General features: G+C 40.2%; 1 long non-coding RNA gene across 3 annotated transcripts; it reads left to right on the top strand.

Annotated features, from left to right (window-relative positions):
• Nucleotides 1-2,797: 2,797 nt before the first annotated feature.
• On the top strand, nucleotides 2,798-9,457 carry LOC127843211 (uncharacterized). 3 transcript variants are annotated; one of them, XR_008032133.1, is made up of 8 exons: nucleotides 2,798-2,943; nucleotides 3,247-3,333; nucleotides 4,460-4,620; nucleotides 4,921-5,007; nucleotides 6,608-6,767; nucleotides 7,070-7,156; nucleotides 8,758-8,917; nucleotides 9,220-9,457. It is a non-coding gene; the product is annotated as an uncharacterized LOC127843211 (long non-coding RNA). The 3 variants fall into 3 exon arrangements; XR_008032134.1 differs by lacking the exons at nucleotides 4,460-4,620; nucleotides 4,921-5,007 and having other exon boundaries at nucleotides 2,806-2,943; XR_008032135.1 differs by lacking the exons at nucleotides 3,247-3,333; nucleotides 4,460-4,620 and having other exon boundaries at nucleotides 2,807-2,943.
• The last annotated feature ends 5,144 nt before the right edge of the window (nucleotides 9,458-14,601 follow it).

Consider the following 14,601-nt stretch of genomic DNA (forward strand, 5'->3'; position numbering starts at 1 on the left):
CCTTAAGCACACTCGACCAAGTTAGCGTCTGCCAGAATTATTGACATTTGACCATCAAAAACTCTCTGTATTGCAAACATAACTGCCAGATGTCATTTTGACCCAAATAAGGCTGTTTGCAATTGGGGCTGTTGCACTTGGGGTCATAAGGGGGGTAAATGCTGGAAAATCACACCGAAACCTGTTCCGGAGACATATTCTAAGACTACTTAAACACCCGGTATTGTTTTTCAGTGCCATTTTGACATTAACTTGCATCAATCTCAATAATGAACCTAATGCATGTCTTTATTTCATCTGTATTTATTATTATTGTTTTACTTTTTGAGCCTTTTTCTGTTAAAATGCCCGCCAATTTTGGACCTACACTTCTATCCGCCTTCGCCTTCAACCCATTCAGGCAGATCTACTCAGAATAACACTACTTTGCCTTATTTTACCTGTTTGGATATCTCGCTGAGTTCAAGTAAAATCAAGTATTCAGCTGAAAACACAAAAATGATAATAATATTATGCTTTCTTTCCTGGAAGAATGTTGTTGCGATAGACCCTGCATGAAAAACACCAGGGAATCTGTATTTAAGTGACCTTAATATTATGCGTAACCTAAGTGTGCATTTGTAGGCGGTGTCGAAAATGGGTCTATAGCTCTGCCTGAACTGTCGTCCAATTGGTTTACAAGTCCGGCTGAAGTGACCAGGCCATCAAAAACTGTACAGTGTGACTGATTCGGAGACGGCCCTCAACACTCTTCGCCCAGTCGTGTCGAGAGGATCGTTGTCTTTGCAGGTTAGTACCGGCCGTTATTTTCAATGAAATCTATTGTAAAATGATGTTCTTTGATATCCTGGCACACTTTTGTCACCAAAATTAGGAAATTTGTGTGTTTTACATTGACTGCAGCTCTGAAACCAAACTTTGTGGCGATAACTTTGCCGGTGTGCCCGACAATGTGATGCCGGGCGGTGGTGAATTAACCATTTGCAGCAAATAAAGCGAGAAAGACTAATTGAAAGCTTACTCTAATTGTATCTAACTTACATTAGTTGGCACCGTAATGGGCAAATGCGCACAAAAAACCTTTTTGTTTTCTCAGATTACACGGAATTGAGCACCCGGGCCAGACTGACACTTTCCGGAGCCTGCCCTAGACGGAACTCGAGCCGAGGAATCATAGGTCAGGTGTGACAAAAGACTTAAAGCTCATGTCTGACGATGACTTTTTTTAGTCAGGAAGCCAAGTGTGTTGTTTTTCCATGCAAGCGAGCCCTTTTGTTGGGTCAAATGACATCAGCATTGCTGCTTCTACATGGATTTTACCTAAAATGTGCAAAAAAAAATATAAAAAGTTTGTTCGAATCCAGTTCAAAACCTGCTTTGATGCACAAATATTGCCATTGATGATTTTTTTCACTTATTAAGCCATATGTAAGATAAGCTTTGCCTATTAGAATCGAAAGACATGCCTTGTATGGAGTCTAAGTGCTGCATGTATGATGTAACCGAGTTTGGCTTTTCTACCTTAATTCTTGACGCGAAACGCTGTTACGCATGGCGCTTTCAACGGCAACTTTTATGAATTAATCTGTGTGTCATTGTACCGGAACTTTGTGATCTTTCTCAAAACAGATTATACCTGTGGGAAAAGTGCCTTTAATTTAAATTTGAAAGGGGTTGGGTTCTCTTAAAGGTCACATAACCCCAAACCGGAACTCCTGTTTTAGGGTTACATGCAGTCAGTTTGATACTTAGCACACATTGTTGAGTGCATGCTGCCTAGGATTTGTAAAATACATTGCAAATGGTTGGTTTTGGTATCAACTTGAAGGTATATTTGTAAGCAATAGAAAATAAGCCATTTTTGTGCTCTACTTTTTGTGTTGATGGTTCCCGCTTCGAAAGTAGGTCATACTATTTGAGCCCAAAATGGTTGTCTGCACAGCTGTCAAAACCGGTTTTGCCTATTCTAAGGTAAATATTTTGAGTTTGCGCGTATAGAATTTAATGACATGCATTTTTTTCAAAAGATTATGCATTAATCTTTCCAATGATGTATGATGATATAGTGGGTATGCGCTTGATCATGGTAAAAATTGATATCGAACTTCAACTATTTTATATGTAATATAGAAGGAAATTAATTGCGCATGCGTAACCTTTAAGCACATCCGACCAAGTTAGTCGTCTGCCAGAATTTGACATTTGACCATCAAAACTCTCTGTATTGCAAAACATAACTGCCAGATGTCATTTTGACCCAAATAAGGGCTGTTTGCAATTGGGCTGTTGCACTTGGGGTCATAAGGGGGGTAAATGCTGGAAAATCACACCGAAACCTGTTCCGGAGACATATTCTAAGACTACTTAAACACCCGGTATTGTTTTTTCAGTGCCATTTTGACATTAACTTGCATCAATCTCAATAATGAACCTAATGCATGTCTTTATTTCATCTGTATTTATTATTATTGTTTACTTTTTGAGCCTTTTTCTGTTAAAAATGCCCGCCAATTTTGGACCTACACGTCTATCCGCCTTCGCCTTCAACCCATTCAGGCAGATCTACTCAGAATAACACTACTTTGCCTTATTTTACCTGTTTGGATATCTCGCTGAGTTCAAGTAAAATCAAGTATTCAGCTGAAAACACAAAAATGATAATAATATTATGCTTTCTTTCCTGGAAGAATGTTGTTGCGATAGACCCTGCATGAAAAACACCAGGGAATCTGTATTTAAGTGACCTTAATATTATGCGTAAACCTAAGTGTGCATTTGTAGGCGGTGTCGAAATGGGTCTATAGCTCTGCCTGAACTGTCGTCCAATTGGTTTACAAGTCCGTGGCTGAAGTGACAGGCCATCAAAAACTGTACAGTGTGACTGATTCGGAGACGGCCCTCAACACTCGCCCAGTCGTGTCGAGAGGATCGGTGTCTTTGCAGGTTAGTACGCCGTTATTTTCAATTAAATCTATTGTAAAATGATTTCTTTGATATCCTGGCACACTTTTGTCACCAAAATTAGGAAATTTGTGTGTTTTACATGGACTTGCAGCTCTGAAACCAAACTTTGTGGCGATAACTTTGCCGGTGTGCCCGACAATGTGATGCCGGCGTGGTGAATTAACCATTTGCAGCAAATAAAGCGAGAAAGACTATTGAAAGCTTACTCTAATTGTATCTAACTTACATTAGTTGGCACCGTAATGGGCAAATGCGCACAAAAAACCTTTTTTGTTTTCTCAGATTACACGGAATTGAGCACCCGGGCCAGACTGACACTTTCCGGAGCCTGCCCTAGACGGAACTCGAGCCGAGGAATCATAGGTCCAGGTGTGACAAAAGACTTAAAGCTCATGTCTGACGATGACTTTTTTTAGTCAGGAAGCCAAGTGTGTTGTTTTTCCATGCAAGCGAGCCCTTTTGTTGGGTCAAATGACATCAGCATTGCTGCTTCTACATGGATTTTACCTAAAATGTGCAAAAAAAATATAAAAAGTTTGTTCGAATCCAGTTCAAAACCTGCTTTGATGCACAAATATTGCCATTGATGATTTTTTTCACTTATTAAGCCATATGTAAGATAAGCTTTGCCTATTAGAATCGAAAGACATGCCTTGTATGGAGTCTAAGTGCTGCATGTATGATGTAACCGAGTTTGGCTTTTCTACCTTAATTCTTGACGCGAAACGCTGTTACGCATGGCGCTTTCAACGGCAACTTTTATGAATTAATCTGTGTGTCATTGTACCGGAACTTTGTGATCTTTCTCAAAACAGATTATACCTGTGGGAAAAGTGCCTTTAATTTAAATTTGAAGGGGTTGGGTTCTCTTAAAAGCACATCCGACCAAGTTAGTCGTCTGCCAGAATTTTGACATTTGACCATCAAAAACTCTCTGTATTGCAAAAACATAACTGCCAGATGTCATTTTGACCCAAATAAGGGCTGTTTGCAATGGGCTGTTGCACTTGGGGTCATAAGGGGGGTAAATGCTGGAAAATCACACCGAAACCTGTTCCGGAGACATATTCTAAGACTACTTAAACACCCGGTATTGTTTTTCAGTGCCATTTTGACATTAACTTGCATCAATCTCAATAATGAACCTAATGCATGTCTTATTTCATCTGTATTTATTATTATTGTTTACTTTTTGAGCCTTTTTCTGTTAAAAATGCCCGCCAATTTTGGACCTACACTTCTATCCGCCTTCGCCTTCAACCCATTCAGGCAGATCTACTCAGAATAACACTACTTTGCCTTATTTTACCTGTTTGGATATCTCGCTGAGTTCAAGTAAAATCAAGTATTCAGCTGAAAACACAAAAATGATAATAATATTATGCTTTCTTTCCTGGAAGAAATGTTGTTGCGATAGACCCTGCATGAAAAACACCAGGGAATCTGTATTTAAGTGACCTTAATATTATGCGTAAACCTAAGTGTGCATTTGTAGGCGGTGTCGAAATGGGTCTATAGCTCTGCCTGAACTGTCGTCCAATTGGTTTACAAGTCCGGGCTGAAGTGACAGGCCATCAAAAACTATACAGTGTGACTGATTCGGAGACGGCCCTCAACACTCGCCCAGTCGTGTCGAGAGGATCGGTGTCTTTGCAGGTTAGTACCGCCGTTATTTTCAATTAAATCTATGTAAAATGATTTCTTTGATATCCTGGCACACTTTTGTCACCAAAATTAGGAAATTTGTGTGTTTTACATTGACTGCAGCTCTGAAACCAAACTTTGTGGCGATAACTTTGCCGGTGTGCCCGACAATGTGATGCCGGCGTGGTGAATTAACCATTTGCAGCAAATAAAGCGAGAAAGACTATTGAAAGCTTACTCTAATTGTATCTAACTTACATTAGTTGGCACCGTAATGGGCAAATGCGCACAAAAACCTTTTTGTTTTCTCAGATTACACGGAATTGAGCACCCGGGCCAGACTGACACTTTCCGGAGCCTGCCCTAGACGGAACTCGAGCCGAGGAATCATAGGTCCAGGTGTGACAAAAGACTTAAAGCTCATGTCTGACGATGACTTTTTTTAGTCAGGAAGCCAAGTGTGTTGTTTTTCCATGCAAGCGAGCCCTTTTGTTGGGTCAAATGACATCAGCATTGCTGCTTCTACATGGATTTTACCTAAAATGTGCAAAAAAAAATATAAAAAGTTTGTTCGAATCCAGTTCAAAACCTGCTTTGATGCACAAATATTGCCATTGATGATTTTTTCACTTATTAAGCCATATGTAAGATAAGCTTTGCCTATTAGAATCGAAAGACATGCCTTGTATGGAGTCTAAGTGCTGCATGTATGATGTAACCGAGTTTGGCTTTTCTACCTTAATTCTTGACGCGAAACGCTGTTACGCATGGCGCTTTCAACGGCAACTTTTATGAATTAATCTGTGTGTCATTGTACCGGAACTTTGTGATCTTTCTCAAAACAGATTATACCTGTGGGAAAAGTGCCTTTAATTTAAATTTGAAGGGGTTGGGTTCTCTTAAAGGTCACATAACCCCAAACCGGAACTCCTGTTTTTAGGGTTACATGCAGTCAGTTTGATACTTAGCACACATTGTTGAGTGCATGCTGCCTAGGATTTGTAAAATACATTGCAAATGGTTGGTTTTGGTATCAACTTGAAGGTATATTTGTAAGCAATAAGAAAATAAGCCATTTTTGTGCTCTACTTTTTGTGTTGATGGTTCCCGGCTTCGAAAGTAGGTCATACTATTTGAGCCCAAAATGGTTGTCTGCACAGCTGTCAAAACCGGTTTGCCTATTCTAAGGTAAATATTTTGAGTTTGCGCGTATAGAATTTAATGACATGCATTTTTTTCAAAAGATTATGCATTAATCTTTCCAATGATGTATGATGATATAGTGGGTATGCGCTTGATCATGGTAAAAATTGATATCGAACTTCAACTATTTTATATGTAATATAGAAGGAAATTAATTGCGCATGCGTAACCTTTAAGCACATCCGACCAAGTTAGTCGTCTGCCAGAATTTTGACATTTGACCATCAAAAACTCTCTGTATTGCAAAACATAACTGCCAGATGTCATTTTGACCCAAATAAGGGCTGTTTGCAATTGGGCTGTTGCACTTGGGGTCATAAGGGGGGTAAATGCTGGAAAATCACACCGAAACCTGTTCCGGAGACATATTCTAAGACTACTTAAACACCCGGTATTGTTTTTCAGTGCCATTTTGACATTAACTTGCATCAATCTCAATAATGAACCTAATGCATGTCTTTATTTCATCTGTATTTATTATTATTGTTTACTTTTTGAGCCTTTTTCTGTTAAAAATGCCCGCCAATTTTGGACCTACACTTCTATCCGCCTTCGCCTTCAACCCATTCAGGCAGATCTACTCAGAATAACACTACTTTGCCTTATTTTACCTGTTTGGATATCTCGCTGAGTTCAAGTAAAATCAAGTATTCAGCTGAAAACACAAAAATGATAATAATATTATGCTTTCTTTCCTGGAAGAATGTTGTTGCGATAGACCCTGCATGAAAAACACCAGGGAATCTGTATTTAAGTGACCTTAATATTATGCGTAAACCTAAGTGTGCATTTGTAGGCGGTGTCGAAATGGGTCTATAGCTCTGCCTGAACTGTCGTCCAATTGGTTTACAAGTCCGGCTGAAGTGACAGGCCATCAAAAACTGTACAGTGTGACTGATTCGGAGACGGCCCTCAACACTCGCCCAGTCGTGTCGAGAGGATCGGTGTCTTTGCAGGTTAGTACGCCGTTATTTTCAATTAAATCTATTGTAAAATGATTTCTTTGATATCCTGGCACACTTTTGTCACCAAAATTAGGAAATTTGTGTGTTTTACATTGACTGCAGCTCTGAAACCAAACTTTGTGGCGATAACTTTGCCGGTGTGCCCGACAATGTGATGCCGGCGTGGTGAATTAACCATTTGCAGCAAATAAAGCGAGAAAGACTATTGAAAGCTTACTCTAATTGTATCTAACTTACATTAGTTGGCACCGTAATGGGCAAATGCGCACAAAAAACCTTTTTTGTTTTCTCAGATTACACGGAATTGAGCACCCGGGCCAGACTGACACTTTCCGGAGCCTGCCCTAGACGGAACTCGAGCCGAGGAATCATAGGTCCAGGTGTGACAAAAGACTTAAAGCTCATGTCTGACGATGACTTTTTTTAGTCAGGAAGCCAAGTGTGTTGTTTTTCCATGCAAGCGAGCCCTTTTGTTGGGTCAAATGACATCAGCATTGCTGCTTCTACATGGATTTTACCTAAAATGTGCAAAAAAAATATAAAAAGTTTGTTCGAATCCAGTTCAAAACCTGCTTTGATGCACAAATATTGCCATTGGTGATTTTTTTCACTTATTAAGCCATATGTAAGATAAGCTTTGCCTATTAGAATCGAAAGACATGCCTTGTATGGAGTCTAAGTGCTGCATGTATGATGTAACCGAGTTTGGCTTTTCTACCTTAATTCTTGACGCGAAACGCTGTTACGCATGGCGCTTTCAACGGCAACTTTTATGAATTAATCTGTGTGTCATTGTACCGGAACTTTGTGATCTTTCTCAAAACAGATTATACCTGTGGGAAAAGTGCCTTTAATTTAAATTTGAAGGGGTTGGGTTCTCTTAAAGGTCACATAACCCCAAACCGGAACTCCTGTTTTTAGGGTTACATGCAGTCAGTTTGATACTTAGCACACATTGTTGAGTGCATGCTGCCTAGGATTTGTAAAATACATTGCAAATGGTTGGTTTTGGTATCAACTTGAAGGTATATTTGTAAGCAATAAGAAAATAAGCCATTTTTGTGCTCTACTTTTTGTGTTGATGGTTCCCGGCTTCGAAAGTAGGTCATACTATTTGAGCCCAAAATGGTTGTCTGCACAGCTGTCAAAACCGGTTTGCCTATTCTAAGGTAAATATTTTGAGTTTGCGCTTATAGAATTTAATGACATGCCTTTTTTTTCAAAAGATTATGCATTAATCTTTCCAATGATGTATGATGATATAGTGGGTATGCGCTTGATCATGGTAAAAATTGATATCGAACTTCAACTATTTTATATGTAATATAGAAGGAAATTAATTGCGCATGCGTAACCTTTAAGCACATCCGACCAAGTTAGTCGTCTGCCAGAATTTTGACATTTGACCATCAAAAACTCTCTGTATTGCAAAACATAACTGCCAGATGTCATTTTGACCCAAATAAGGGCTGTTTGCAATTGGGCTGTTGCACTTGGGGTCATAAGGGGGGTAAATGCTGGAAAATCACACCGAAACCTGTTCCGGAGACATATTCTAAGACTACTTAAACACCCGGTATTGTTTTTCAGTGCCATTTTGACATTAACTTGCATCAATCTCAATAATGAACCTAATGCATGTCTTTATTTCATCTGTATTTATTATTATTGTTTACTTTTTGAGCCTTTTTCTGTTAAAAATGCCCGCCAATTTTGGACCTACACTTCTATCCGCCTTCGCCTTCAACCCATTCAGGCAGATCTACTCAGAATAACACTACTTTGCCTTATTTTACCTGTTTGGATATCTCGCTGAGTTCAAGTAAAATCAAGTATTCAGCTGAAAACACAAAAATGATAATAATATTATGCTTTCTTTCCTGGAAGAATGTTGTTGCGATAGACCCTGCATGAAAAACACCAGGGAATCTGTATTTAAGTGACCTTAATATTATGCGTAAACCTAAGTGTGCATTTGTAGGCGGTGTCGAAATGGGTCTATAGCTCTGCCTGAACTGTCGTCCAATTGGTTTACAAGTCCGGCTGAAGTGACAGGCCATCAAAAACTGTACAGTGTGACTGATTCGGAGACGGCCCTCAACACTCGCCCAGTCGTGTCGAGAGGATCGGTGTCTTTGCAGGTTAGTACGCCGTTATTTTCAATTAAATCTATTGTAAAATGATTTCTTTGATATCCTGGCACACTTTTGTCACCAAAATTAGGAAATTTGTGTGTTTTACATTGACTGCAGCTCTGAAACCAAACTTTGTGGCGATAACTTTGCCGGTGTGCCCGACAATGTGATGCCGGCGTGGTGAATTAACCATTTGCAGCAAATAAAGCGAGAAAGACTATTGAAAGCTTACTCTAATTGTATCTAACTTACATTAGTTGGCACCGTAATGGGCAAATGCGCACAAAAAACCTTTTTTGTTTTCTCAGATTACACGGAATTGAGCACCCGGGCCAGACTGACACTTTCCGGAGCCTGCCCTAGACGGAACTCGAGCCGAGGAATCATAGGTCCAGGTGTGACAAAAGACTTAAAGCTCATGTCTGACGATGACTTTTTTTAGTCAGGAAGCCAAGTGTGTTGTTTTTCCATGCAAGCGAGCCCTTTTGTTGGGTCAAATGACATCAGCATTGCTGCTTCTACATGGATTTTACCTAAAATGTGCAAAAAAAATATAAAAAGTTTGTTCGAATCCAGTTCAAAACCTGCTTTGATGCACAAATATTGCCATTGATGATTTTTTTCACTTATTAAGCCATATGTAAGATAAGCTTTGCCTATTAGAATCGAAAGACATGCCTTGTATGGAGTCTAAGTGCTGCATGTATGATGTAACCGAGTTTGGCTTTTCTACCTTAATTCTTGACGCGAAACGCTGTTACGCATGGCGCTTTCAACGGCAACTTTTATGAATTAATCTGTGTGTCATTGTACCGGAACTTTGTGATCTTTCTCAAAACAGATTATACCTGTGGGAAAAGTGCCTTTAATTTAAATTTGAAGGGGTTGGGTTCTCTTAAAGGTCACATAACCCCAAACCGGAACTCCTGTTTTTAGGGTTACATGCAGTCAGTTTGATACTTAGCACACATTGTTGAGTGCATGCTGCCTAGGATTTGTAAAATACATTGCAAATGGTTGGTTTTGGTATCAACTTGAAGGTATATTTGTAAGCAATAAGAAAATAAGCCATTTTTGTGCTCTACTTTTTGTGTTGATGGTTCCCGGCTTCGAAAGTAGGTCATACTATTTGAGCCCAAAATGGTTGTCTGCACAGCTGTCAAAACCGGTTTGCCTATTCTAAGGTAAATATTTTGAGTTTGCGCGTATAGAATTTAATGACATGCATTTTTTCAAAAGATTATGCATTAATCTTTCCAATGATGTATGATGATATAGTGGGTATGCGCTTGATCATGGTAAAAATTGATATCGAACTTCAACTATTTTATATGTAATATAGAAGGAAATTAATTGCGCATGCGTAACCTAATGCGTTGTCAAACGCCGCCATCTTAGGTTACGTTCAACTAAAAAATCGAGTGTCTCTTCGTAGTGCGTAATTTCTCAAGAGTTTTTGTCTCTTCTTGCATAAAAGACATTTAAAAATCTTAGACCTGTAATATGTGGCTATTTCCTATATCATATATGTGTCTGGAGAATTTTGATGACATCAATTGCATTCTAACTTAAAATATTATTTGTAGAGTGTGTTTTCTGTTGTATGGGGCTTTTGTGGAGCAATGTTTTGTAAAAACGATGTTTTTATCGTGTCTGCAATCGTAGGACATGCCTTTTTATTGCATTTTTTTCAATACGAAATACAGATCTTTAAATTTATACCATGCTTGGAACAGGAAAATGAAAGGCCAAAACATGCTTTAAAAGTTGGCAGTATTATAATTTGTTCACGTATAGTCACTTGCTCACGAGGTGTGTGTTGTCATGTGGTTCATTCCGTCACGCATAGTCAAGTGCTAACCTAGTGTTTGCAGTCACGTGGTTCGTTCTATCGGGGTGCGCAGGAGAAGGCGGAGGTTGCGGGAACTCAAGGAGCACCGGATGGAGCGGCGCATGCATTCCGACCAGATCTTCCACATCTTCCAGATCTTGCACTGGGTCGGCCGGGAAAGTATGTCGGGAGCCCAAAGACTGGTCGGCCATACATTCGCTGAACCCTTTTATACTCTGCCTCTGAGCAGGAAAGGGTTAAACTCAATTACAATTACGATTTTAGACGACAATAGCCCCTTATTCCCCGCGTTTGGCTTTCACAAGCGTACGGGAGCAGCTACGGACGCTCTTTTCCATTTGCAGACAATCAAACGCTTATGCGTACCTTTAGTAAAAGTAACAGTAACAGTGTTTTCCACAATTGGATTGTATATGCGGACGAGTAAACAAATATCGCTACTAAACATGTACACCTTCAATTCAATGAAATTAACGTCAAGACAATTACTTCTTTACCAATTTAAATGCCACGATTGATTGTGTTTTATATGAATATTCAAATGTATTTCAATAATTGTGTAAGGTATTAAGGACATCCGGTTTGCGCCGCATGTATCTAGCCCGACACATGCTAAGAGCACCTGAAGTACCTGGCGCGCATCTGCAAGGACATCGCGGACAACATGATCTCCCTGGTGACGCAAGCTATTCGGAATCGAAAGCTTCTGCACGTCCGACCCACCGAGGAATTTTGCAGCATATTCGGTTGTGCGCGGTGTTCCATAGACGTACCGAGATTCTGGATGTACGCGCGCTCAACATTCCAACGCTATCAATTTGGAGAATCATGAGCGATTTCTCTGTTACTGGTTTGCTATACCTAATTGTGTAATGCTCTATCGTATTCAAATCTGTATACTACACTTTGAGTATGTTCGGGTTTTCAGTCAAGTATCCTCCAACTGTCCAAGACAGAGCGGCAGTCGGAAATAAATTGGCACAAATGTTTATCTTAGATTTAACATATTTATTTTAGCTCGATTGCATCGAAAGTCTCAGGCTTACAGAAACGCTCTCAAGTCCGTTTCCTGAGTATATAACTAGTACTTGGTGTCTTTGGGAAAGATCTAGAGAACGCTCCCCGAGTGGGGGTCGATCCAGTGACCTCCCGATCTCTAGGCGAACACCTTATCCATAACGCCACGGCGAACTGAATGTTTATCTTAATAAGCAGTTGTAGAGTGTAATCAATTGGTGGCTTCTTGTGTAAGGTCTTTTCTGTATTAGGACTTTAATATACTATTTGTGTTAATAGTATGTGGATGTTCGATTATTATTGTTAAACATGAAGCTAAGACAAAACGTGTGCAAGTTATCAATGACTTAAGATTTGAGCCTCGCTCTGGGAAAACAGGGCTTAATGCATGTGCGGAAATGTTATTCTCAATTTAGCCTGTGGAGTCCGTACAGGCTAATCACGGACGGCATTTCCCGCTGTTGAATTTTTCATTAAAAATGGTTCTCTTTAAAACGAGAATCAAAGTGTAATTAGTTTGTTGGGACTGCACAGGCTATTATGGGACGACACATGCATTAAGCCCTGTTTTTTCAGCACGAGCCCCATTTGTTGCCACTGTGCATTCTTCTCTTACAGCGGATCAAATCCTTCTTGATGGACGAATCGACAACGGCCCCGCTCGTGATGCACGGAAATAGAGGTTCGGGCAATTCCACCCTGGCGTTGTCGGAAAAATTGAGCAAGATCTGGCTGGCCAAGACGCCCAAGCTAGTGTTAAGGTAACTGATGCCATGTCGATTTGAGCATATCTTGAGTGCCCTCGGACTGGAGGGTGTAAAGATTCGTTGAAAAAAAAAACTTACGCACGCACGCACTCGCGCGCGAATGAGACGATGGATGATGGAAAATGCAGTATTTGTTTTAAACTGTTTAAAATAAGGTTTCCTATATGAACTACCGATATAGCAGTATTGGAACTAGTAAATTTACCAATGTCATTCATAAGTTGCGAAAGAGACAAATTTATCGAATAGACTTTTTTTTCGTAGTTTTGTAAGACCTTTATAAATAAAAATCGATCAAGTGTTCATTAGTTAACGTGTTTGTGTATTTCGAAGTTTAGGAGGCCCGTTCTTGCCTGAGGCTTGAATAATATTTTTTGCTATGATAAGTCCACGAATAAAGTGTGGTCGCAGAAACTAAATAAACGCGAGTTATCAATTTTGTGTAGTCCGTTAGCAGTGTATTTTGATGTCCTCTTTAACATAAGAAATAACGTCATTGTGTTACCATTTACACGCAAACGCATTATTCATATATTTCGGCTTGTTCTGGAAAAACGAGGCTTAAATCATGTGCGTTGAGTGCCGTCCGAGATAAGCCTGTGCAGTCCGCAGTGAAGACACTTTCCGCTTGGAGCGGATTTTTGTTAAGAATTTTTATTTAAACGAAAATTGTCAGAGACCGCGGAAAGTGTCGTCCCTGAGTAGCCTGAGCAGTCCACACATGTTAATCTGGTCCTACACTTTACGCACATGCATTAAGCCTAGTTTCTCACGCACAGGTTAATCTGGTCCTACACTTTACGCACATGCATTAAGCCCAGTTTCTCACACACAGGTTAATCTGGTCCTACACTTTACGCACATGCATTAAGCCCAGTTTCTCACACACAGGTTAATCTGAGCCTACACTTTACGCACATGCATTAAGCCTAGTTTCTCACGCACAGGTTAATCTGAGCCTACACTTTACGCACATGCATTAAGCCCAGTTTCTCACACACAGGTTAATCTGGTCCTACACTTTACGCACATGCATTAAGCCTAGTTTCTCACACACAGGTTAATCTGGTCCTACACTTTACGCACATGCATTAAGCCCAGTTTCTCACACACAGGTTAATCTGGGCCTACACTTTACGCACATGCATTAAGCCTAGTTTCTCACACACAGGTTAATCTGGGCCTACACTTTACGCACATGCATTAAGCCCAGTTTCTCACACACAGGTTAATCTGGTCCTACACTTTACGCACATGCATTAAGCCTAGTTTCTCACGCACAGGTTAATCTGAGCCTACACTTTACGCACATGCATTAAGCCCAGTTTCTAACACACAGGTTAATCTGGGCCTACACTTTACGCACATGCATTAAGCCTAGTTTCTCACGCACAGGTTAATCTGGTCCTACACTTTACGCACATGCATTAAGCCTAGTTTCTAACACACAGGTTAATCTGAGCCTACACTTTACGCACATGCATTAAGCCCAGTTTCTCACACACAGGTTAATCTGGTCCTACACTTTACGCACATGCATTAAGCCTAGTTTCTCACGCACAGGTTAATCTGGTCCTACACTTTACGCACATGCATTAAGCCTAGTTTCTAACACACAGGTTAATCTGAGCCTACACTTTACGCACATGCATTAAGCCCAGTTTCTCACACACAGGTTAATCTGAGCCTACACTTTACGCACATGCATTAAGCCCAGTTTCTCACGCACAGGTTAATCTGGTCCTGCACTTTACGCACATGCATTAAGCCCAGTTTCTCACGCACAGGTTAATCTGAGCCTACACTTTACGCACATGCATTAAGCCCAGTTTCTCACACACAGGTTAATCTGGTCCTACACTTTACGCACATGCATTAAGCCCAGTTTCTCACGCACAGGTTAATCTGGTCCTACACTTTACGCACATGCATTAAGCCTAGTTTCTCACGCACAGGTTAATCTGAGCCTACACTTTACGCACATGCATTAAGCCCAGTTTCTCACACACAGGTTAATCTGGTCCTACACTTTACGCACATGCATTAAGCCTAGT

Source organism: Dreissena polymorpha, chromosome 8 (genome assembly GCF_020536995.1).
Source record: "Dreissena polymorpha isolate Duluth1 chromosome 8, UMN_Dpol_1.0, whole genome shotgun sequence".
In the NCBI taxonomy this organism is placed as follows: domain Eukaryota; kingdom Metazoa; phylum Mollusca; class Bivalvia; order Myida; family Dreissenidae; genus Dreissena; species Dreissena polymorpha.